This window comes from Apus apus, chromosome 5, assembly GCF_020740795.1.
Source record: "Apus apus isolate bApuApu2 chromosome 5, bApuApu2.pri.cur, whole genome shotgun sequence".
In the NCBI taxonomy this organism is placed as follows: Eukaryota; Metazoa; Chordata; class Aves; order Apodiformes; family Apodidae; genus Apus; species Apus apus.
Window position 1 is genome coordinate 18339172 of NC_067286.1, and position 24251 is coordinate 18363422.

Below are 24251 nucleotides of genomic sequence, written 5' to 3' on the forward strand. Positions count from 1 at the left end.
TAAGCTCAGTTTCCACTGTTCCAAATAAAAAGAACTTCCTGCAAATCCTTATGTCTTATCCAAATTTTATGCCTGTGGAAAGGTTCTGTAAGGCACTGAGACTACCCAGAAAATTAAAGCTACCACCTGCATTCAAGCCTTGGTACTGCAGTGATTCCTACAAGCCTGCTTTTTTTCACATACATCCAGAAAAAACAAGGCCCAAGCAGGCTTGCCTCCTGGTCTCCATGCCTCACCCTCTGCAAAGTCAAGAACAGCTTCCATCAACATGCATGTCCCAAACATGTTTGTAGCCTGGAAAGTGACACTTAGTATTTTCTACCTTGATTATACTCAGCGCCTCCAATTAAGTTCAACATCCTGTTCTGTTAGGCACAATACAGGCATACACAGTAGGAGGCAATTTCTGTTTTCTCATGGAAACTTGTGAGAATCCTTTTAGTTTCTGTGAGGTAAGGCCTCATCAAGCTGGTGACAGAAAAATAAATCTTTCTTTTCTTGACTGCCAGTCAAGAATGCCAATAAAGAATAGCCTGCAGTGGCCTGTGCTGAGTGACCAACCCACTAATCTGGATAATGACCCGCTGATCCAGCTGTATGCAGAACCAGGACCTAAACACATCAGGGCAAAGGGAGGGTGAAGGCAGAGACTGAAATGCTGAAGGGGGATGGTAAGAAAACAGAAAAGGCACAAAATCCAAACAGGCACAGGGCAAAGACCATCCTTGAGAAAAGAAGGATATTTGATAGGAAGAACAGCTAAAAAAAAACCACCGCACCTGAGTCACGTGACATCCAAAATGTTTGTTAGTATTCTGGCTGCTGGATTAAAAATAAATAAAACATTGGCCAGACTTCTTCCTAGCTGCCTTCTTTTGCTAAACTTCACCTGGATGTGTTTCTGTGCCTTTTTCCTTTTCTGCTGTTTATAATGGCAAACAATGACAAGCGACACCTCCCCTTTGAGGCAGCAGGTAAGGCTTCATTTCTGTGTCAGTTAAGGTCACCTGCATCTGCTCAGTCTTGTATCTCAAGGGTGTCAATTCATCATTGCCAGCTCAGCCAGAGACTGGGATAATCCGTTTGCAGCCACTGTGAGTCTGGTTCGGAATTCCAATGCAGGCAAACACTTGCCAAGCTTTCCCCTGGTGGACATGCAGAAAGGACTAGAAAAATTTCCAGGCTCAGGCACACTGGTGATTGCTGCCCATGCACCTCTTGCAAGGCCAATGTTTTTCTTCCAAGTCTTTACTGAAAAGCTAACTCTTCTCTGCTGTGTATTAAACTGTGCTATACAGGAAGGAGGCAGGGTATTACAGGGCATTGATTATACTGATTTGCAACAGCAAAATCCTCATTCATGCCATACGCTGAGAGCACATGATGTATCTTGTGGTGCATTATTTGCTTGAAAGGCTGGATTTTATGGCAGGCTGATTCAGAAACAATGAGCTTCAACATGGAAATTCCAGTGCCTAAAACATGCACATGTTTTACTTTTTATTTCTTAGAAGTTACATGGATCCATTCCTCTCTTTGGGTTAAATTCTTGAAGACTTAATCAGACAAGATGGAAAATGCTGCACAAAGCCATCACGTTAAAATCTGTGTTCATCCTTAGCAGATTAATTCCACTCCCTTGAACCATGTTGCTCTATTCAACTCTCAGTGCTTAAGATTTCAAAACCTGGTCATCTGTTGAAATGCACTGTCCAGACATAAAGCAGCACATGACAATTCCACAGATTTCAACACTTGCTTTTTAAAGAATTAATATTAGCTTAGTTGATTAGCATTGTTAGGCGGGATAGAGAAAGAAGGGGAGAGGAAGAGAAAGTGTGGAAAAAGTAAGAGTATATTAGAGTCTGACATGGCTGTTCCTCTTCCAGGTAAAGCATTCAGAAAAAAAACATACATCAAAAGCAAATAAAGTCATGGAAGGGGAGAGGAAGGTCAAGGCCTCTCACCTAGCTGTCTCCTTTCCTCAGACACCTCTACGATCAGCACAGAGAAAGGACCTGCAGGATATTCAACACCTCACACTCTGAACAGAGGAGCCCTTCTCCCTTAATAGCAAAGAGAGGCAAGGGAGATGTGCTGGATGATTTACCTGGCTAATCTGAGAGACCCAAGTTGGGTATCCCTCAAAGGGACAAACACATAAACAAAACAAAAAAACAAAGTCCAAACCTAGTGAAAAGCAAGCAGCTGCAGCTATAGCATTTCTAATGTATTGCATTAACTCACAGGCTCAGATGTGTGAAATTATTTAGATTGGAAGGGACACCTGGAAGTTACCTAGCTCAAAGCAGGTCCAGCTAGATCACCTTACTGGTTTTGCTACCAACCCTCTCCCTTGACTTTCTTGCTTGATTTATCCTGTTAAGGGAGGACTCATTTTCCTTGACTGTGTCTCAGAATGGTGAAGGAAGTAGTGGGTCCCAGGCTTTTTCATCCTTACCTCGCTGCTTGGTAAACAGTGATCCTGGTAAGTCCTCCATCCTGGGAAACACTCCACTTCCACCAGCAGAGATCCGAGAGCTCTTTAAATAGAGTATAGCCCACTCTCAGGGAGGGTCTTCTGAATCCACAGCATCAAGACTTAAGCCCAGACTCTGAAACCTAGGAGACTGTGTCACTTCCTACAGTCTTCGTAAACTACAGTATTCTCCACTATAATCTGATATGCCTATTATCCAGCAAGGTGTAGTGACTTCAAGAGTTCCAGCTATTTGGCCTCCTTGTCTGGTCATGGTGAGAAGCTTCAGAGGCCAGCTGCTTTGCTACAAATGTCTTTACATGGTTTTCCAGTTTCTTATTTTCACTGATGGCCCATTTGTATCAGGGTTTGGAAGGGACCTTGGAAGTTCATCTAGTCCAACCCCCCTGCCAGAGCAGGATCACCTAGAGCACTTCACAGAGGAATGTGTCCAGGTGGGTTTTGAATGTCTCCAGTGAAGGAGACTCCACAACCTCTCTGGGCAGCCTGTTCCAGTGCTCTGTTACTCTCACAGTAGTTTTTTCTGATGTTTACGTGGAACCTCCTATGTTCCAGTTTGCACCCCTTGCCCCTTGTCCTATCACTGGACATCACTGAAAAAAGCCTGGCTCCATCCTCCTGACACTTGCCCTTAACATATTTGTAAACGTTGATGAGGTTGCCCCTCAGTCTCATCTTCTCCAAGCTAAAGAGGCCCAGCTCCTTCAGCCTTTCCTCATAAGGGAGATGTTCCATTCCCTTAATCATCTTTGTGGCTCTGCACTGGACTCTTTCAAGCAGTTCCCTGTCCTTGAACTGAGGGGCCCAGAACTGGACACAATACTCCAGATGTGGCCTCACCAAGACAGAATAGAGGGGGAGAAGAACCTCCCTTGACCTACTAACCACACCCTTTTTCAAACACCCCAGGATGCCACTGGCTTTCTTGGCCACAAGGGCACATTGCTGGCTCATGGTCATCCTCCTGTCCACCAGGACCCCCACCAGGTCCTTTTCTCCTACACTGCTCTCCAGCAGGTCAGCCCCCAACCTGTACTGGTACATGGGGTTGTTCTTCCCCAGATGCAAGACTCTACACTTGCCTTTGTTGAATTTCATCAAGTTTCTCCCTGTCCAACTCTCCAGCTTGTCTAGGTCTCACGGAATGGCAGCACAGCCTTCTGGTGTGTCAGCCACTCCTCCCAGTTTAGTGTCCTCAGCAAACTTGCTGAGGGCACAATCTGTTCCCTCATCCAGGTCGTTGATGAAAATACTGAACAATACCAGTCCCAGTACTGACCCCTAAGGTACTCCACTAGTCACTGACCTCCAACTAGATTTTGTCCCATTGACCACCACTCTCGGACTTCTTCCTTTCAACCAGTTCATGATCCACCTCACTACCTGATCATGCAAACAACACTTCCTCAGTTTATCTACGAGGATGCTGTGGGAGACAGTGTCAAATGCTTTACTGAAATCAAGATAATCCACATCCCTATCATCATCTATCCACGTAGTTACTTCCTCATAGAAGGCTATAAGGTTGGTCAAATATGATTTTCACTTGGTAAAACCATGTTGACTACTCTTAATGACCCCCTCATCATTGGTATGCCTAGAGATAGTGCCAAGAACAAGTTGTTCTATCACTTTTCCAGGGATGGAGGTGAGGCTGACCGGTCTATAGTTACCCCGGTCCTCCTTCTTGCCCTTCTTGTAGACTGGGGTGACATTTGCTATCCTCCAGTCCTTAGGCACCTCTCCTGTTGCCCATGACTTACCAAAGATGATGGAGAGTGGCCTAGCAATGACCGCCAGTTCCCTCAGCACCTGCGGGTGTATTCCATCCAGAAACATTGATTTATGGATGTCCAGATTGCTTAACTGATCCCTAATCCAATCCTCATCTACCTTTCGGGGCTTCAGGGATCTGGCGCTCCTGGGGAGAGTCTGCAGCAGTAAAGACAGAGGCAAAGAAGCCATTCAGTACTCTCACCTTCTTTATATCCTCTGTCACCAGGGCACCCACCTCATTCAGCAGCAGGAATGAGCAAGCAAGAAAATTGCCTCTAGTGTTAGTTCTATCTGCAATGTATTTGAAGAAGCCCTTTCTATTGTCTTTGACCTCACTAGCAAGGTTTAGTTCCAAGGAGGCCTTAGCTTTCCTTATTGCCTCCCTACATCCCCTGACAACTCATCCCTCGCACAGGCTAGAGGGACCTCTGCTAACAACAAGCCCCCCACCCTCTGAGCACACACAGTGAAATTCCTGAGCTTTGCCACTTTAAATGGAAGCGAGGGATGAGTTGACCAATCGTGTGTATGAGCGATAGAATAATGCTAGAGATCAAGTTCTTTCTCACATTTTTGGGTATAAAAGTAGCACTTGTGTTTCAGAAAACTGAGCTTGCTCTGTAGAATACCACCCTGCTCCCTTTTCTGTGCAGAATTGGATACTAAAGCAAATATCTTGAGCCTGTGTGTGGATCGGCTTCTTGCACACCGGGTAACAGACCCTGCTTTCGGGACAACATTCTAAAGGGGTATTATTTTTGAAAATTTTTCTGCTTCATGGGCTCCTTAAGTTTTGGTGCATATTGAGAACATAAGTGAACTTTGTGCTACCTAGAAAGAAATCAGGGTAAGCATGACATTTTGTTTTTCAGACTGTCATGGTACCACATTCACGCAAGGAGCAAGCAAGAAAATTGCCTCTAAGCAGCCTCACAGTAAATACAAATGCAGTATAATCCACTCATCATTCACCCACTTTAATGGAGAGAAAATCTATATCTGAGAAAGAGACAGGATCATAGTTCAAATAAAAAAAACCCCAAAACCCCACAAAATTAAAATCAAAGGTAGATAGTGAATAATCTATCCCTCTGTAAAGTACAGTAATCTCTTTGAAAAGAACAGCTGTAATCTGACACATCCATGGTGACATTCGCAAAGCCAAAAGAGAAGGAAAGATATTTGAAGAATTCTTTGTCCTACGTCATCATGAAAGGCTACTGCTGAAAAAGACACTTGATCAAAATAAGTTCGTGCTGCCTCAGTTCTCAGCTAGGCAGCAGATCTGGAACAAGCCCCTGAACTTCACAATTCCCTGACACATCCTTACTGTGCTCTGCTGCTGTCCAACACACCCCACTTTGTGTGATGACTGTTTCCCTTCAATAAGCTCAACAAGTCAAACCCAAAAGGACTATTATAAAAGCTGCCAGCAGAGGATCCTGCCTACTCTGCATACTTGGCACTGAAGGTCTACCAAGATTTACACAGGCTACCAAATTAGGCTTCAATCTCCTGGTACAAATCACTGCTTTTGGAAAATGCTGACTTAAGACCACTCCATCTCTTTTATCATTCCACATACATGCCTTCCCTCAGCCCAGCTCACTCTTCTCAGTGAGTGCCAGGTCAGCTCTTCACAAAAGTCAGGTAGTGAACTGGGCCAGGGAACTGAGGCAGCTTTAGAAAAACTACCCTCCCACTACCATCTCTCACAAAATATATTTTCTGTTGTTTTTTTTCTCTAAAGAGGTGAGCCAGGCTCGTACCCTAAGCAGGGAGGCCGAATGTGCAGTTGCAGAGATAGTGATGCTGCTGTGCCTCAGGTGTGCAAGGTAGTGGCAGCAGTTTGAAAAACAGGTAAAGCTGTTTAAAAAACTGTATTATGGAACACAGCCTTCATAAGGTCGTGTTTTACATTCGTTTTGCAAAGGACTTGATGACTAAATAAGTGGGGAGACCAGGTATAAAGACTACTTGTCCTCCTTTGTCATGGTAATGGATGATAATGTTAACATTAATAGTACTTTAATCACCCATCAAAATATTATCACCTACGGGTAGTGGGGGGGGGGGGGGGGAGGGGGGTTTACAATGTGGCAAAAATAAATGAGGAAAGGAGAAGAATGCTCCTGAAGTCTCTTCATTTATGCTGCTTAGGAGGGATGCCTTGCGCTAAGCTGATGTGTCGCAGAGTCATGCATCTGTACATCTGTTCAGTTATTTCAAGTAGTTCAAACACAAAGTGTGAAAGGCCATACATATAAAAAACAAAAGTGCATGAAAAATATATGTTAACAGTACTGCATCAGTTTTTGCAACAGATTATTTTGGGAACACAGGAGTCTGCGGAAAGCATGATTGTCAGGATTCAAAATTACTGGTTACATTTTTCACTAGTAATGAGCTATTAGAAACTTCAGAGTTTTTACAGAACCATAAAGGAGCCACTCCTTAAATTTCAAAAATCTTTCCACTATAATATTTGTATGAAACGAGATTTAAAGGGGAGAAAGACATTAAGAATACAGAGTTCTCCACTGCTTGGAAAGCACTGATTAGCGGGCTCATCCCAACACTAATTTTCTTCACTTTCCCTCCCCAGTAGATTTGAGAAGCTCAATGACTTCAGGTAGGCAGCCTGCTGGCATTAATCATCTCCAAGATTACTCTCACTATAAAGAGAGGTACACGTACAGCACCTGTCTTTATACTGTTAGTGTCTCCTTATGCTGAGGGGCTACCTTAGTCTAACTGGTGTCAACTACAAAACCAGCTACTAAACCATGTATGTAGGTGTACAACAACCTTGGTCAAAGCTGAGAGGGGAACTAAACAAATCCTTATCTACAGTAGATTTTGTACCTTAGATGTTGGACTATAATAACCACGAGAAGGAATAGCATTAAAAAAGAGAATAAAAGATCTGTAAGAGGCGCCTAAAGTAACAGAAGATGAAGTCTATGTAAACTATTCCAATCGATCAGTCCTCATCACTCAGCAGCCAGGAGGGCCCATTTATCTTGCATTCATTTTTTATGGTATGCTTTTGCCTTGAGCTGGACTTGATTTGTGGCTATCTGAATGGAGAACATTTAAATTTAAAGAAGGGAGTGACTGTAAATATGTAATGTAAGTACTTTACAAATGTTATTGTAAATGTAATGCAATTCAGAAGCTGCCTCTTTTCAATTAATACATAAGACAGAAACCAGGTGAGCACACTCCACTGTTTTAAAGCTTTGGTACAGCAAGCAGGGGAGCATCCCTCCATAAAGCATAGTATGTAAAACATGAGCCCCAGCTTGCCTATCTACAAATCAAGTGTAGTGTGCTCTAGTGTGTGTAAGATTAAATTCTGTAAAACAAAATGTAAAAAGAAAATGTGTGTTGAATTTTAGTGCCTAAGAGACCTTGTAGGTATTACAGCCATTTGCTACACCCCAAAGATGAGATTATCACCTTTTTTTGTGCACCTCAGAGTTGGCCTTTCAAAACTCTTGAGTTTATATCCATATTTTCCAAATACAGTACACACAGAGAACTTATTAGAAAGAGACAGGACTGAGCCTAAATTAGCAATCATCTTATTAACAGTGGCAGTTACAGAAATCATTTCCCAGGAAATAAGTGCTCCAGAAAAAAGGATATATAGTCAGCCCAAATTTGGACACAGAAGGAAGAGGTGGATTTGTCCTCCCTGTTTTTATTTCAAAAAGCCACATGTTAAATCAGTCACTGTGAGGCACTGGCCCTCAGGGCCATACTTGCTGGAATTCGAGTCAATAACTCCATTATAACCCCTAAACAAAGCCTAGTTTGCATCCCAAAAGGCCTCCCTAAGAAGATGGGGACAACGCTGATTCCTTTTTTCTATAGTCTCAACGATACAACAATTTCTTTGCAGATGTCTAAAGCAATAAATTCCCCTACTGTCCAATCTTTGTGCTGAAACATCAACATACACTTTGGAGCCACCACTACTTTCTCTTGTTCTTCTCTTTTTTCCTTCTTAAGCACCTTGGACAAAAAAACAAACGGCTCAAAAGTCATGAGCTGGGAATGGTATTTAACTGAAGAGTCATTAAACATCAGTACACTGAACAATGCTCCTTGAAACAAGGAGCCATCATTATTTTCCTCCTTTGACTAAGTTACAGCAGATAAAGACAAAAGGCCTACTACATTTTCAGGAAATTTATTGCTACTTCCTTGTTAGAGTCAGGAAGTTTTAAAGCCTGTGCTCTCACAAGCAGAGCCACTTAAAACCACCTTTTACACATTTAGGACTAAAACAGTCCATGGGCAGTCTATGGGCTATTGATTTATTCTGGCCAACTGCAACTTTACAGGACATGGCTCATTATAAAATGCTCATAGATGTTCTCTTAGTTCATGGTTCATTTACAGATTATTATAGCACTGTTACTTCATACATCAGTGCTTCATAATAAACAAAAGCATTACCCTGGAGGGGTTTCAGTTTAATCAACATTTCTTCAAGTCAAGTTCTGTTTGAAAATGGTGAAAAACTGCAGGAACTCTCCCAAGGACAACTGGCTTAGAAGGGTGCCCTATCAATTTTATGAAAGCCTGCACATAATTTTGTCGATGTGAGGCCAAATTATAAGTTTTCCTCCCAGAATGGGCACTTCCAAGGCTATGGTTTATTTCACCATGTCTTTGAAAGCTAAGATTCACAGAGTGATTTCAAGCACACAAATGGCTGAAAGTGAAACATCTAGTTTAACAAAGGTCGTATCACTGGCTTACATTTCACCTGAGCTCCAAAACTGACTAGGTTTATAGTTCACAAGTTTATGAGATTATTCTCCAAAAAAAAAATTTAAACTTTTTCACTAAGGTCCACTCAAGTGCTGGGCACTGCTGGAGATCAGAGAGCTTTAATGCTTTTTAGCTGGTAGGGATCACTACTGAGGGCTACCATTCTCTATTTAATTTTAGTTGTGGTCTAAGTACTATTTCTAAAATGTAATAGATTTGAAAGTTAGGTAGCTTCTTACTGTACAACAAATTAATGTAAAAAATAGACTCAACAAAATTATAAATTGCAAATGACCCAGCTGGAAATCACAGTTCAAAACAGAATGCAGAACCCTCTTAGATCTCTGTAGACCTCTGCATTGGAGCCACAGCAAATATGCCTGTATTTAATGGAACACCACAAACAGCAGTTTGCAATACAAATCTCAGACAGCAAAGACCCCAAACCTCTAATTTTCTTCCATGATCCAACTGCTACAACCAGCTCCAGTGGAGAGAGTTTAAACTGAAAACCAGAAATCTGTAGCACCAAAAAACTCCAACCCAGCAACAAATTATAAAGTGATAAGGCCCCTGTTCCTCAAAACTCTTTGGGAGCTTTCCCAAATTACATGGCCACAGATCTGAAAGACAGGGGTTTTTCTAACCATTCCTCTGCCTCACATCCCTCTTTTAAATGCAGTTTTGTAAGAAAGGATACAAGCAGGACAGCTCCATGATTGCTTAAGCTGTATGACATCCAAAATCAGCTAGCATTCAAGAAAGTCAGGAGAAAATACAGATTTTTCTTCAAGCTTCTCCAGAGTTTTTATATGCATATACAGTTGACATAAGTATGCATGCTCAAAGCACTACTGAAGGCAAGAGTTGAAAAGGTCTGTCCTGTTTTGAGCCAGGATTAAGCCCATTTTCCTTTTACTGTTGTGGTTTGTTTTTTTTTTCCGTTCAGTGAGCTCTCTTTTAACTAGCAGCAGGTTTTCCAGCTAGTGAACTGATAATGCTGGAATGTTTGTTACTGCAGAGACGCCAAGGTCACTTTGCTCTGCTTGTTGAAACTGTAGCCTTAGATGCTACAGGAACAGAAAAGTCTATGCAGCTCTCCTGTAGGGAGGAGTGGACTAGGTGGACAGCAACACTGACCAAAGTATTCCATTCCATATATCTACGTAAGCTCAGCTTAAGGTCAGGGATCACAGGAGTCAACTTCCTTCCTGTTTCTTCTCCCTGTCTCTTCCATCCATGGCCAGGGTCCAGGGAGGACTCCATCCATCCATCATCATTGATCCCAAGGCTCATACATACCTGACCCTCACAACTTTCCCCTCAGCTCCTGTCTGCTCTGCAGCTCCAGGACATTTTGGAACTGCTCCCAGCTCAGGAGATGCCATGGGAGTTGCTGGGGGTGGGGGAGGCAATAGGGTTTTGCACATTCCTGCACATACTTGTATAGAATTGTACATATTTTCTCCTATCATTAGTATTTAATTAAAGCTGTCTAGTTTTGTTTTCAATCCAGAAAAGTCTCTCTCCTTATTCTCTCTCTCCTTCCCTACCTGGGGGGTGAGGGGATCAAGAGCACTGTTGTCGCTGGTTTAATTGTTGATCCTGAGTCAAACTGTGACAAGGTCTCAAGAGTTCTTCTGTCCAGTTACCCAACAATTTATACACAGGTACATGGGAGAGATTATATACTAAAACCATATCATCAAATTATACCAGCAACAGCAAATACATGTCTTGGAACACATCAAGGAACTTTCTAGCTCCTTGTAAGTGTCTGAAATTGGGCCCCAGAAATCATGGCCCCAGAAATCACTATTATACACATTCACTATATCTGTAGCTTTTATGTATATATTTAGTATAATCTCTAGCAACATGCAGATGTATTATATGCATTAATTAACAACAACTTGTTTTTAAGGAGCTGGAACAGGTTGAGAATTTCACTGAAATGCCTTCTCCCTGTGCATCCAATTTTCTCATGAGTCTATATCTCCAGCTCTTACTCTACTACAGTTAGATTCAAACAGTTTGAACACCAACCGCTTCCAGTGATGCCACAGCTGGAAGCAAAGATGTAAAGAGGAGGAAGAGACGACAAACATAAACCAGGAATCAGATCCCAGCCAGAGAAACAAACTGACTTTTGCTGAAGGATGTTTTTTTTTTAATTAAAAGATTGAAGAAGTAGGTTGTCTGCCTGAAGAATTAACAGGTGGTGACTCTAGTTAAGTACTAATTTGAAGCACAGCCCAGGTTCAAGAATTAATAGAAATTATTGCTGAACTGTAAAAACATTAGCATCATCATCGTCATTAGTTATACCCATCAGAATAACAACTCACTGTGAGTCTTTCCTTCATAGTTACACTAGGATACAGTGATGTGAGGAAGTCTGTGGCAGCAGATAGGTATCTGTAAAGAAAATCAATTACAGGTTGTGGCCTGATGCTAAATTTCACCAAGCTGGTCTCTTTATGCATTAAAATGGGTCTTAAAAGCATGTGTCTTTGTATGGATGAGGGATGGGGGATCAGTGCCTGTGCTTTTCTTCAGACAGGACAATGCTATGGATATATGGTCAGATTAGGAGGAAAGGGGGGATTTATATGACAAAATGATGACCTGAACATCCAAGAGTGAAATTTAAGTGTCCTGCCAAAATATTCCATTTAAAAACAAAGATTTCATGCAAACCGGACTTACTTCATCTTAAAACATCAATCTGATCCGTTGTAATCTAAGATGCCCAATGTTTTAGCCAATGCCCATATTATGCAAGATTACAGGGACAGATACATGGGTTGAATACAGGAAGGACATGCATGATGGAGTAGCAGGCACCAATTCTTACTAACCACCAAGGGTCACTGTTGATTCACTTAGTCAAGAAAATAGTGGGGAAAGTACTTTTGATTATAATAACAAGAAACTGATTTCGTCTGAGAAGGCACTCTACTCCCTAAGACACCTGTCAAGAATGATGATACTCTGCTAGGGGACTTCCCTTGGCAAGAGCACTCCTGACTGTAGCGCACAGTCACTAAGACAGGATGCAGGTTGATTGCAGTTACCCTTCCATTACAAATTTCAATTTTACAATTACAAATTGTTCACATCTTACTGCAGAATTAAGTGTGCTAGTAAGATCCCTAGCTTATACATGCCCACAGACACCATCAGCAACTTGGATATCTGGCCTGTCATCCCCAAGCCATGTATTAGTCACAAGCAAAGGGCAACATGGAATATCTAAATTGTTGGATTTCTTTGCATGGGCTAATAAGGGGTCACAGGACACAGATAAGGATAGTTACCTATTTTTTCCTTGGAAATAGCCTTCTTGTTGGTTTCTGATCTTTTTCCTACTTTCAGGATACTTCTCAAATTCTGTCCACTGGGCCAATACCAGCTGATTTCACTACGCAGCCTTGTATTATCTTCCTTCTGGTTCAAAGAATTGCTATCATGTCATCATCTTATTTGAACAAAAGATTATTTTAAGGACCAATTTACTGTATCTCAGACCCTCTATCTTCAAATGGCAGGGGGAGAGAAAAAACTTCAGGACTATCAAGACAATGTGCTAACACATACACCAGAGTACTGCATTACCTCAGAAGATGGCAGCACATCTTACATACCTATAGGATTTCAGGGTTGTTCTTTTCTTTTTAAAAGGAATGGTGTGCAGCCATAAAACACTCCAAAAATTACTAATTTACACACTCTGGAATGGTCCAGCTGCTGTACTGCAGCTTTGCACGTGTAATTGCATGGTACAGCTTGCACAGACTCTGCAAACATTAATTAGCCTTTTGGATATCTCAAATCTAGAATCCTAGGGGTTGGAAGGGACCTCGAAAGATCATCTAGTCCAAAATCTACAAAGACTCTAGTTGCAGTGAGCTTGCACCTGTCTGAAGAACTGGGCAGGATCCTCTGCAACAGCAGCTCCAGTTTGAGCCATACCTGGTCCTTGACATTGCAAAGGAGAGAGAAGTAAATGGGAGTACTCTGAGCTCTTCCTATTATCATTAAGACAGAGAAAGCAGTGAACCACGCAAAGCAGTCTAGCACCACCCATGGAGAGAGACAGGCAGGTGAATGAAGACACAAGCATTTTCAAAAGCTTGTACAGGGCAGTGAGGACTGAGGGAAAAGCAAACTAAGACTTGAGAATAAAAGGAGCAGAAAATTGCAACTGACTGGGGAAAGGCAGGGAAAAATGATAAGGAAATATGGTGTTTGATGCAGTCAGGAGAGAAACTGTAGGTTGAAGGTAGACAAAAAGTTGCCAAGTGATGAAGGGCACAGGTACTGAACCAAAGCTATAGGGAAGGAGCCTGACACTAGCTCTAGAGCCACACTGGGAAAAGGCAGGCTTGGAACCAGAATAAGGTACAAAAAGAGACAAGAGCCATCACTCCTGGGAAAACAGACACATGCATAAATCCTGCACTCCAGTGAATATCCACCTCCTGACCAGGATGAATGCTTTCTGAGTCACTGCTTCTCTGCTGTCAACAAACTTGTGTGCAGCCTTCCGGCACAGCACCTCCAAAATAAGCACTGTTATATATAGATTAAGAAATCACAGAATTTGTGACTTAGATTTTTGCTAATGTGAAGTCACTCACATGGGCCTCTATCTCCACCAGAGGACAAGTGGCTACTCAGCTGCAGATAGAGGCAGGCAGCATCAGCCTTTAGGAAACCCGCTGCAGGAACTGGTGTTAGTGTATATGCAGCCACCTGGGATTGTCAGTCATTCAGGAAGATTGGCTGGATGAATATTCAAAGGCCAGTACTCAGAGGACAGCAGGTATCCAAGCCTCTTGTGCTGTAAATATTCAGAAGGAATATGACAGCAGCAAAATACCTTCAGCTCTTCACATTCCATTACACATTAATTACCTGCACATCTTAGCTATAACTTATATCACTTATTTGCACCTCTTTTGAATTAGGGGACAAATCACTTATGGGGCAGACACAAAAATCCCATTCACTCAGCATCAGCATGATAGCACCTTCACTTGAGATCATCCCTTACAAAAATGTGCAGTACATTAATACTGGGGCTTCAGCACACAGCAAGTCCCTGCCCTCCACACATTCATAGGCTTGTTTAATAGCAAGACCCTCTATGGCCATTAACAGGACTGCTCATGACAGGAAATCAGACCCATGAATATAGACCATGTTGAAACTCAGCTGAGGAAAAAAAGGGTGGATGAGCCTGGGCCAAGGAATTAAATGATAAAACAAATACAGCAGTATACATTTGAAGATCAGTTTCTCAAACAGACTCTCACCTGCAGTGTCACCACTGAAACTTCCCTTTCCAGGGAGATACAGCTGGCTACAACCCCACATCCAGAAATGGAGCAAGGAGCTGTGGCTCAGTGTCTCCTTCCCTTTGGACTCCTGCTGTGGCACCTGGTCTGCACTGTATGCACACCTGCAAAGCTCCTTCACTGGGATTCAGAATTGCTCAGTAACAAAACAATGCTTGAAAAGGAGCTTTGAATCTGACAATTCCTTCCTTTAGGAAATGACAAAATAAAACATGAGCAAGAAAAGAGCAAAGGCATAATTAATATGTATCCATTTACTAATGGCAGACAATTTGCACCATGCCAGAAGTTTCCCTTCCATTTAGCAGTACCAGAAAGAGGACTTCTGACCTGATGACAGGGCTCTCTACCTGACCTCAAGCATAATCAACCTAAGTAAAGGAAGAGAAACTATTACTGTGACTTCTACCACAGAGACTTGAAAGGTCAGAGTCAGCAGCACAGCCATAGTGAAACTTATGCTACTGAAGGACCATCACCATAGTTTCAACTGTAAATACTTTCTCTGCAATAGCAGAAATAGAAGATGTCTTGTGTTCATTGTCCAAACTGAATTAAAAAAACCCAGATATCAACCAGTCAGGTACATCTATATATACACACACAGAGAAACATGCACACACATAAATCTCTCAACAACTGGGAATGTTTCCAGTTTTTGATACTGTGTCTTGTTTTAATATTGCAGTTTCACTCTGAGTTATGCCAAAGCTATAACAGATTATATGACACTTGCACCAGTACCTGTGTGGAATGAACAGAATGGGAAGGTGGGAAGGGAAAGATGGCAAGGAGCATAGCAAGCTCACAGTGTTTTAGATAATAACATAACAACTGAGGCCATCTGAGTCTCACCAGGCTTTAGCACAAGACTGAACTGAATTGTTTTTGCAGTCATAAACACATAAGTCATCATCTTCACTGTGAATCATTCACATAAGCATGAGGGCAAAATTGAGCCCTGGCTGTGCCAGACACTCAAAGAAAATGCCCAACCACATAAAGCTGAAAGCTACATTTGAAAAACACATAGGCTGCCCAGACCTATCTGTCACCACCCATCCAGTCCCGTGCTGTCATTATCTGTCATGTCTATAACTGGCTGCAGCCTGCCAGGAGTTGGTTCTCAAAACACATCTGGAAATAGAAGATCAGTGAAGATAAAAAAGTGGGCAAATTCTGTCTCTGCACCAACATTCATCAGCTAAGGCAAGGAAACAAGCCAAACATTTGTGTAAGAGTCACCTTAACAAAGTTTTGTCACAGCACCCATGTCTCTCTTGCTGTCAAAATAAACAGTCTGAATGCCCTTTCTGTAGCTACAGAGACATCAGCCTCTGACATTTGATTCTGCAGACTTTACCTTGTAATCTTTTTTTTGATTTCACAACACTTCTACAGTAGAAATGCAAGTATCTAGCAACATTATTAGCTGTTCTGGTGGACACTACCTTGGTGCTTTCTAAGGAGGTAAGGGAGGAAGGGAATAAGTCCCAGCAATTACATTTACTTTGAAGTTCTGCGGCAGTCAGGCAATCTTCCTGAAAACAGACAGTAAATTGTGCATGTGCTTGGAAGAGGCTTAAGTCCCCACCTGCCAGTGTGGACTACTTATAAAATTATGCCCTGGCCTTTATTTCACAGAATCACAGAATGTTAGGGGTTGGAAGGGACCTCAAAATATCTTATCGCCCAACCCCTCTGCCAGAGCAGGATCCCCTAGAGTAGCTCACACAGGAACACATTCAGGTGGGACTCCACAACCTCTCTGGGCAGCCTGTTCCAGTGCTCTGTCACCCTCACAGGGAGAAGGGTTTGCCTCATGTTTACATGGAATCTCCTATGCTCCAGCTTGCACCCCCTGCCCCTTGTCCTATCACTGGACATCACGAAGAAGAGCCTGGCTCTGTCCTCCTGACATTTGTCCTTTACATATTTATGCACATTAATGAGGTTCCCCCCTCAGTCTCCTCCAAGCTAAAGAGACCCAGCTCTCTCAGCCTTCCCTCACAAGGGAGATGTTGTGGCTCTGCACTGGACTCTTTCAAGCAGTTCCCTGTCCTTCTTGAACTGAGGGGCCCAGAACTGGACACAATACTCCAGATGTGTCCTCACCAAGACAGAATAGAGGGGGAGGAGAACCTCCCTTGACCTACTAACCACACCCTTTTTCAAACACCCCAGGATGCCACTGGCCTTCTTGGCCACAAGGGCACATTGCTGGCTCATGGTCATCCTCCTGTCCACCAGGACCCCCACCAGGTCCTTTACTCCTACACTGCTCTCCAGCAGATCAGCCCCCAACCTGTACTGGTACATGGGGTTGTTCTTCTCCAGATGCAAGACTCTACACTTGCCCTTGTTGAATTTCATCAGGTTTCTCCCTACCCAACTCTCCTGCCTGTCCAGGACTCTCTGAATGGCAGCACAACCTTCTGGTGTGTAGGCCATTCCTCCTAGTTTTGTATCATTGGTGAACTTGCTGAGGGCACAATCTGTTCCCTCATCCAGGTCACTGATGAATGTATTGAATAGTACTGGTCCTAGTATGACCCCTGAGGGACTCCTTATACGAGAGACTTAGAGTCCCTTGAGGGACTTTATATGAGAGTGCTGAAATAGAAATGAATGGTAAAGTTCTGCCTAACTTTGAAATAAAACAAAACAAAACAAAAACATTTTCTAAGGTTCCAGGAGGAAACAAAACAAAACAAAAAAACCCACAGCCAAACAAACAGAACAACACATACTCCAGCCATGCTGATGGATGTATGATGCTGATACATGCTCTTTCTAAACTACCAAATCTGTTCACAAAAGCCCTGTATCAGCCATTGGGAATGGATAACTCTAAGCCATTTGTAAGGTAAAACACAACTGAAAAAGGGAAATCTGAGAGTAAAATCTGCTGCCTGCTAAGCACTAGCCCCTGTTTCTCCAGCAGAGTTTAGTGTTGTGTGAGATAAAGCAAAACCAAGAAGTCAATATCCTAGGAGATCTGTGAATGAGAGATGGTTGTCCAGATGGACCTGGGGGAGTCATGTAAATGTATTACAAGCATCAAGATGGATATTAATGCCTGACCCTGACAAGGTCTCTCTTCTTATTTAATTGCTCGTTCATGAGTAAGTTGAGTCCACACGGGACCATGAGTTAAAATTGGCGGGCTCTGTCTAGGCTCAACTCTGAATGCCATACAGTACTACTAAAAAGACTGAATCTCCAAAGCACAGGTCACTATATTATCAAGCACTTGCTGACAGCTAAAATAATCCAATTTAGGGGAGAAATACACCTTGCAATGCACAGACAGACTGGTATCTGCACACTGATTTGGCAATGATCTTGCTAGGAAATTTGCTACTGAAACATTTTCCTCTCCTCTATAAATGCAGTCTTGTTTTACTTAGATTTGTTTAAAATCTTGCTGTAGAGACTCCTCCCCAACTTAAAAGCTACAATTGCAGTAACTCATGATTCTCTTCACCAGCTCTTAGTTACTTCTTTTAACACTGAGGGTCCTTCCTGGCTTGTCACCACACTTATCCTGTATGACACACTGACCTCCCAGCTCCACTACACCAAAATCAGTCTGTATCATTCCTCTGCCAAGCTTTTCAGGAATCAGTTTTGTCCTGTCCTCTGTCCTGACAATGCCTGTATGTATGGATACCTGTTAAAAATCCTCATGGCCTCCTTCTGTCCTCACATCAGAGATCTCATCAGTTAGAAAGATCAGAAAGTAACCACAAACAGCAACCTTATAGTAGTTGGGCAGCTATATATATATATTGTACACCATTGCCATGTTCTGCCAATTCTCTTCATGTCCATTTATTGCCTCTGAATTGACTTGAATTCTTTAGGGGTATTATTTTTTTTTATTATTTTTTTTTCCTGGATAATAAGCCTTTGTGTAATACATTACTGTTGTCCATGTGGGATTCTAGGCACAACTGTGATAAAAATCCTAGGTGACAGCAGTAAAATAACTACTGGCGTTAGCTTAAATGCCAAGCTGAGCTAGAAGAGTCTAGACTCAGTGATAAATCTAGGTTTCTAAATAACCCATAGTCCCAGAGCATTCAAGTGACTCATTTACATCAAAGACATGGATAATATGCAAGATGTTGTTATAATCAGACATCTTGTAACTGTTCCTAGATAAGTGTGCCTCTGACATTAAGAGCCAGTAACTGCATTTAACTTGCTGAATGCTATTTAGCAATGTACTTCTAAAAAAAGCTGTTGACAACAAGGAAACAGCCCCATGGCTGCTCACTCAACTCTCCCTCTCACACACACTGTGGGATGCAGAGGACAAAGGCCAACTAGAAGCTCATGGGTTGAGACAAAGGACAAGGAGGGTTCTTCACTGATTAAGGTCACGGGCAAAACAGACTCAACTTGGGGAATAATAATAATTCAATTTCACACTAATCAAACACACACAGGACACAGACAACACAAAGAGCAGAGTTTACATACGTTACCCCCACCGCTCCCTTCTTCCCGGGCCCAAATCCCTTTGTTCCCGGTTTCTCTCCCTCCCCCCAGCGGCACAGGGGGACAGGGGATGGGGTTTAGAGTCAGTTCACAGGCTGGTGATTCCTGCTGCTCATTCCTCCTCAGGAAGGATTCCTTATAGTCCTTTCCTGCTTCCCCACGGGGTCCTTCCCATGGGAGAGAGTCCTCCATGAACCTCTCCTTCATGAGCCCTTCCCATGAGGTCCGGAGCTGCTCCAGCCTGGGCTTCCCACAGAGTCACAGGCTGCTTCAGGAACAGTCACCTCCCCTGGCACCGAGGTCTTCCACAGCAGCACGATCCAAGTCCAGTGGCAGCAAATCAGAGTCCACTGGCCACAAAATCCAAGTCCACTGGCCAAGTTTACCCCTCCTGGTGCCCCCAGGGATTGTTCCACCATGTTCCTCCATGAATGCAGGGGGACAGCTGCCATCTCGCCACGGGTTGCAGGGAAACTTCTGCTTGGGCACCTTCTTCCCCTTCTTCCTCACCCACCACCGGGATCTTCACCACAGCACTGCTCTTATCTCAGCTCTTTCGTATGTTATCACAGAGGCGCATCTACTGTCCCTGTAATGGTTCCTCGGCTGGTTTTGAAGCAGGGGGAAGTTCTCAGGTTCTTACTGGAGCCACCCGTGGGGTCCCTCCCCTGCTACCAAAAATCCCACCAAACCAAATCAGCACAGAAGTTTTCTAAACTAGTCTCAAGAAACACAATTAAAGCATTCATTATAAGCAGAGTCTTCACAGAGCCGAGTTAGAATTCAGGAAATCATAGGTATTTACTCAAACAGTTATAATTCTATGTGACTGTAACAGGCAACAACTGCCCGGTATATGTACTTATGATACATTGTAACACTGTTTCCAGCACAGAATATGTAGAAGAGAAACAGCTGCAAAAAAAATACAAGGGTCATGAATCCTCTCCAATGTTGAAGACTGCACTCAAGAGAAATTTCCACAGATTACTGAAGAGATGCCTGTGCCACGGAGGAGAGGAATGCAGGCACACTCACGTAACAAACACCCAAGCCCACAAAACTGTGATTTACACAACTAAACAGCTTCAGGAAACCACCATGTTTTTGCGGGGCACATTAAACCACATCAGTAAAGACAGAGCCACACCAATACCGTGATGGGATCTCCAAATTCTGCAGTACCGTCAGCTTAGTTTCATGCCACAGTTTTGGATGCAGAACTAATGGTTCAGCCTTAATGACACTGTGCATTAATTCCATCATTTACTTGAGCACAGCAAACACCCTGCAAAAGGAAAAAGAGCTCAAAAATAAAAGAGAACTCTCTTTTACTGGCAAATTCCATGTGAAAACTGGAGGATAGAAAAGAGCCTCTTCTCTTCCAGAGAGCCTCAGCTGGTACAAGGCTAAAATTATTTAAGTCCAGAAACAACACAAACTATAAGAAATCATGGATTTATTAAGTTACTGTTTTTAAGCATTCAGGCACTAAAGACATTGAAATGGTTAACCCTGTCTGAAAGGAACTCCTGGAAAGCTCCTGAGTGTTTGAATATGCAGAAATGATACCCTGAGGTTTTTGTTGTGTTTTTTTTTAAGTATAGTTTAGTGGGCATGAAAACTGCCATTGTAGAGGAGATTCTCTTTAAAGAGACTTCAGACTCTTAACTCTGCCATGATGCTGAGGAAGTGAATGAAACTGGTGGTCTTCAGTGGGGGTTCATTTTCATTTATTTCTAAAACAGATAGAATTCCTGCCTCGTTCCAACTTACACACATTGCATTTGGACTCCCTAGCAAAGGAACAAAGCCCAACAGAATGAGAAAGAGAATAAAAGATACATAACAGAAACTGACATTTTAAGCAAAGCCTAAACAAGCCCGGATAAAATCACTTAATCAAGTGCCTCAAAAACAAAGGGCTTCATCTTAGCAGAGAAAGCAAAACCTCGAATAATTAAAATGAAATCCTCATCTGCACAAAGTGCACCGTGGTTTTGCCAATGACATCAACAGGGTCAGGATTAATTTATGTGTTAAAATACACTAACCTTATTGGGATGCTCTTCATTGTAAGAATTTCAGTTAACACTGTGGAAATCTAATCTAAATTCTGTCTCTGTGCACCACAATACTGCAGTGGCAGCAACAGCACAGAAAACCACAGCATTTCAAAGATCCACAACTCATCAGAACAAGCATTTCTGCTGAAATCTTAGTGTTTAATAAAATCAAACCAATGTTGACAATATTAAAAAAAATAAAGAAATACCGGATATAAGTAATTTTACCCCCCAACATTTTCAAGATTGTTTTGCTCACTTTTCATTTTTTAATTACTTCCCCTTCTTTTAAATTCCATAGTTCTTTCTACCTATTACATTTACTCTTCAGATGTCAGAATCTAAACAAAATATTTCAATTTTTAAATTAAAAACAACAAAAAATATATACAGACTATAAGTCAAATATCTCCCTATGCACACATGTGAGGCCTTAAGAGTTTTCCTCCATGGAGTCTTTCAACGTTTTTAGGTTTTGCTCCAAGTGAGTAGGAAGCAGAACCCTTAACAAATTTCCAAATGCAAGAGGAAACTGGCTTCCCACTCCCTACATGGTTATTTCCACATATCTTCTTAGCAACTGATTTTAAACAGAGATCAAGAGAAAGAAAGGTGGGCCAGATTCTAAAGGTAATTAAGGAGAAATTCCAGAAAATCAAAAAAAATTTTTTAAACAATGGTATAACTGAACTCACACAAGAAGTACAAAGACACTTCATACTAAAGACTGGCATCCAAGGCTCAGAAGACAGTGTACGTTTTCCTTGAATTGAGCAGCCCAGGAAAGCTCCAAGGGGGAATGCTACATTTAACAAAATAAACAAAGCTGGCAACTGTGAAATGAGAATGATTCACATTCAAGAAGAAAAATTCAAATTAAAAATAAAAAAATAAAATTATTCAACTAAATTTAAAGTTTTGTGTTACATCACAATTGGTCTGTCTCAGAGATGACTGCTGGCATCAGCTGTTAAGTAATTAGGACTGCAGCTAGTAACAAGCTTTCAGCAGCTGCCACTTTGTTCAGATACAGATTGAATAAATGCCCATAGAGAAACATGGCAGTGTTATCACAAGCTGCCTGTCTGAACACACCACACCTCCCCACTCACTGCTCCCATTCAGACACGGATTATAACCACACATATTGACAAGTAATCTCAGGAGACAGTGCAAGACAGCACAACATGTTGGCAGTCAGCAGAGAGCTACAGCTAGAGCCAGTTCAAAGTAAACATCCCTGAAATATATACGAACAAGAGTGTTGAGTTCTTCAGCACCATTTTGTTCTACAAATTCTCATCTATGAGGCTGCTCTATTTTTTTTTTTTTTTTAATAAATACATATATATATTCTTAGATAAATGCCTAAAGAGAATAGGAATGGCATTGTGGGAATGATCTAACATGAGACCTTGAAAGCTGGAATTCACTGCACTTACCACTATGCTTATGATTCACATAAACAGTGAGAACTCATTCATCACTTTTTCAACAGCTTTTCCTCATTAACACTTCGTACACAGAACTAATCACATTTTCTTAGTAGATGAGCCTAAGTCCTAAAAAATACATATTTCTACAAACAATCCCTTCTCAACACCTACTGTACATGACACATCTGGCATTTTTCTCTCTTAATCAACACAGTTCCCATTGGCTTTGTGTTTTAAACACAGTTATTTTAAACAACTCAAATTGTCAACAACAAATCATGTTTTGTGCCTTTAGATGTCTGCAAATAAAATTACTAGAGACCACCTATCAATTACTAACCCCTGAATGTGTGTCTTGAGACACAGAGAGGACATGCATTCCTCTTTTCCTTGCCATCTTCTGAATACCTATACGGTTCTACACAACTGTAACAAAAGAGGAAAGAAGACATCTTGAAAGCCATCGTGAGATGTGAAGTAATCTCCTTTACACAACTCTCAGTGGGCAGCATGCATACAGACTGAGCAAGAAGAATCTTCTCCTTCCTATTTCTTGTCAGGAAATAAACTCCTATAAAGGGATCACATGCTATAAGAATGCCTGGTTTACTTAATTCTCTATTATTAGGAATTAAGGACTAAGGAAAAAAGGATGAACTTAATTTTTTTCATCCCAAGAAAAGGCTAGGAGCTATATAACCCTGTGTCAACAGGTGGTGTGGAATACTCAGACTTCTGCATATGCTTGATTACTACCAGAGTGTCAGTCAGCCACAATATCCAGAGTCCATGGTAGAAACAGGAGTTCTCTCTTCCACTTCATTTCATAGATGAAAAGTTTTCCCACATAGTATATAGCTACAGAGCTTTCTAAAGCTGCCTCTGTGGGAACTCTGGTGTTGGCTTTCCCATTACACACAACAAAAAGTGTTACCTCACCTCTGACACCAAAATTGCACCTGTCTATAAAACAGCTGTCTTGCACCGTTTGTCATTTAAAAGAAAGCCCTGAATATATGGAGAGTACATTGACATGTGGCTAAGAAAAACGTTGCTAAGACACACAGCTTAATTGCATCTGTCAAAATTGTATTTGTGCTTACTACACCTGATGAATCATCACCACACCCTTTCTTACTGCCAGACTGAACTCTTTAAGGACAACAGAAACCTTAGAACTCAGCCACCTAGAAGTCTTTAAATAAAGATCTATAAATAATAACAAATCTATTACATGAGTCTTCATGCAGTCCTTGTCATGTCACTAAAACCATTGTGCTTAAAGTCTTCCTGAAGTTTCACAGAAGGGTCTTATAAGTTCCTCCTCCCCCCCGTCAAACTTGTATAATCCACAATGGTTATCATAGCCCCTCTGCCCAACTACATTTCAGCTGGAAGATATGTGAATTTTATTGGCTTATATTTCTTTTGCACAGCAATTAGTCAATTCTTTGTAATCACATCTTGGTCAAGCTACACTGATCTGACTGCTTTCAAGTACCCTGCTTCTGCAACAGCATGTTGGTATGGTTTACATACTAAATAAGGCTCTAATCTTAATTTTAAAGTGCCCTTATATTCTTGATTGATGAAAAATTTCTTTCCTTAAGTATCAGCTTGCATCAGTTCTGCTCTTTTGCTGATGAAAAACATCTCTGCAAGGAAGAAGTAAATTTATGACCATAGCTCCTTATCTTTTCACCAGCATAAGACTCTTCAGTTCTTCCAGAGAACTCCACTAGATCTCTCCTTGATTGACAAGTTCCTGAAACTCATATTCCACCTACAAAAGGTAAGACACTGCTCTATCGGTTGTAAT

General features: G+C 41.8%; 1 protein-coding gene across 1 annotated transcript in view; it reads right to left on the reverse strand.

Moving 5' to 3' along the window:
• TSPAN4 (tetraspanin 4) overlaps positions 1–24251 on the reverse strand; it is a 421128-nt gene that overhangs the window by 300292 nt on the left and 96585 nt on the right. Inside the window, exon 3 of the mRNA XM_051620365.1 lies at positions 11410–11479. The gene's annotated coding sequence lies outside the window, so the exon portion shown is untranslated. The remainder of the gene's footprint in view (positions 1–11409; positions 11480–24251) is intronic.